Raw genomic sequence first — 2,193 nt, 5'->3', positions numbered from 1 at the left:
GGCTCTCCCACCACGACCAGGTGGTGACCACGGGAGAGTTATTATTATTATTATTATTGTAGTAGTAGTAGTAGTAGTAGTAGTAGTATTTGATTTAACTTTTAACAATATTTTATTACAGATTTGAATATTAATATAGCAAAATGAATGAATTAGATACACTAAGGCAAGAAGCAGAAACTTTGAAGAATGCAATCAGAGTAAGTTGCTAATTTTTTAAATCATTGTTTGTGTATTCTTGAAAAAGAATTTCTTTTCTTATTAGTAGCTTTTACATATGCATTTAATTGCTTGATTTATGATGATCCATGCAGGTGCATGTGCAAAAGCATTCGTGTGAAGGTAAATCGGGCATGCAGTTAGCTATTGGGTTGTTTGGAGAGTATTCTTTTTTATTCACCAGAGGGATTAGTTGTATTTTTAAATGCCAGTTTCATTCTAAATTGTATTAGACAATTATAACACACCTTTTTTGTTGCTGAGATCGTTTTATTTAAAACTAACATTTTCAACTTATTCTATAGGTTATCTTCAGGTTGAAATGGATTGGAACATCTGCATTCCATAAGATGGAATACATACATTTAAATTCAAAAAAATTGGCAATGGAATAAAAACAAGAAAATAACATAAGAATAACTTATAAAAATATATATATGAAATAAAATAAAAAATAAAAAACTAACTCAGATATATTAATAAAAATAATGATCCAGTAATATTACTTTGAGCATAAAAATAAATTATTAAGATATAATATGCAACAATAGACTAATGTATAAATTACGAGTTCATGGCAAACTTTTTGACTATAAACTTCCAAGCCAATGGTAGGTCTTCTTTTCTGATGTTGATATGGAGATTTTAGTTCATATAGGCTCTTTCTCCGACAGACATATGGTTATGATCGCTATGCGACCAAAGAGCCAGCTGTATCCGAACGGCCTATACGCATGCGCGGGAAATAATGCCTTCCGGGAGCACTTTTATGGGAAACTGGCCTCCTATTCAGTCGTTATTGGCAAGGAAAACTCCAAGCAGCCAGCCTGTCCTATCGCGGCGCGAACCCACAACCGAACTTCCCAGTGTTTAGGGTCTGGTCACCACTATGAGCAGCAACGGAGACCACTCGCCTCTTCCAGTTTGCTCTTGTGTATTTCAATTTTCTCAGCGGTCCTTGCTAATGTTAGGGAGCGCAAGGGTTTGGCAATGTCCGCTTTATCCCATTTTACTATCAAGCCTTGGATCTGCGCCATCTGGAAAAGTACTGTTTGTTGGAACCTTTCCTGATGTTATATTTGTGTACTTTGAGTCTTACTCCCAAATTCCTTGTTGTGACGCCGATATATTCTTTCTTGATTCCTACCTGTACATTTTCGTAAGGAATCTTGTACACCCCTGCTTTTTCTTCTTTTTTGATGTTATCTTTGTCATTACTTAAAATTTTATATAGGTTTGTAGCTCTTTTCAGAATCATTCTTGACTCCTTGCGATCCGCAATTTCTTCCATAATGCCTTTCGTACTTCTGTTATATGTAAACTTTGTGATTTTACTGGGATCAAGTCTTGAAGCTCTTGTTGTGCTATTCTCGTATCAGAAGGGCCTTTCTACACGTGACAGCGTTGTGGACAGAGCAAAAGAAATCGACAGAATTGTACAAGTAGCTGAAGCCCTAGAATACAAAAAAGGCAAATAACAGGAATAGCTAAAAGATACGAGAATAGCACAACAAGAGCTTCAAGACTTGATCCCAGTAAAATCACAAAGTTTACATATAACAGAAGTACGAAAGGCATTATGGAAGAAATTGCGGATCGCAAGGAGTCAAGAATGATTCTGAAAAGAGCTACAAACCTATATAAAATTTTAAGAAATGACAAAGATAACATCAAAAAAGAAGAAAAAGCAGGGTCATAGAAATGATGTAATTTGAATATAAATTATTTATAAATACGTATGTCAAGTTATATTTTCATTACGACGCAAAATATATTTAAGAGTTTACGGCCACTGTGCCGGGTGAGACGTTGTTGAAATAAAAAAAATTATGCATTCCATTTCGTACATAAACAGTATCGTAATTCGCCAAGTGCAAATCAGCAAATTCGTAAAATTTTTGTTTATTTTGAACAATTCGGATAATCGAAAATCCGGATAATGGAGGTCCGGATAATCGAGGTTCTACTGTATTT

The sequence above is a fragment of the Centruroides sculpturatus genome, unplaced genomic scaffold (assembly GCF_000671375.1).
Source record: "Centruroides sculpturatus isolate CEXI.00-Female unplaced genomic scaffold, Cexi_2.0 scaffold2063, whole genome shotgun sequence".
Lineage (NCBI taxonomy): Eukaryota > Metazoa > Arthropoda > Arachnida > Scorpiones > Buthidae > Centruroides > Centruroides sculpturatus.
This window is presented reverse-complemented; position numbering follows the sequence as displayed.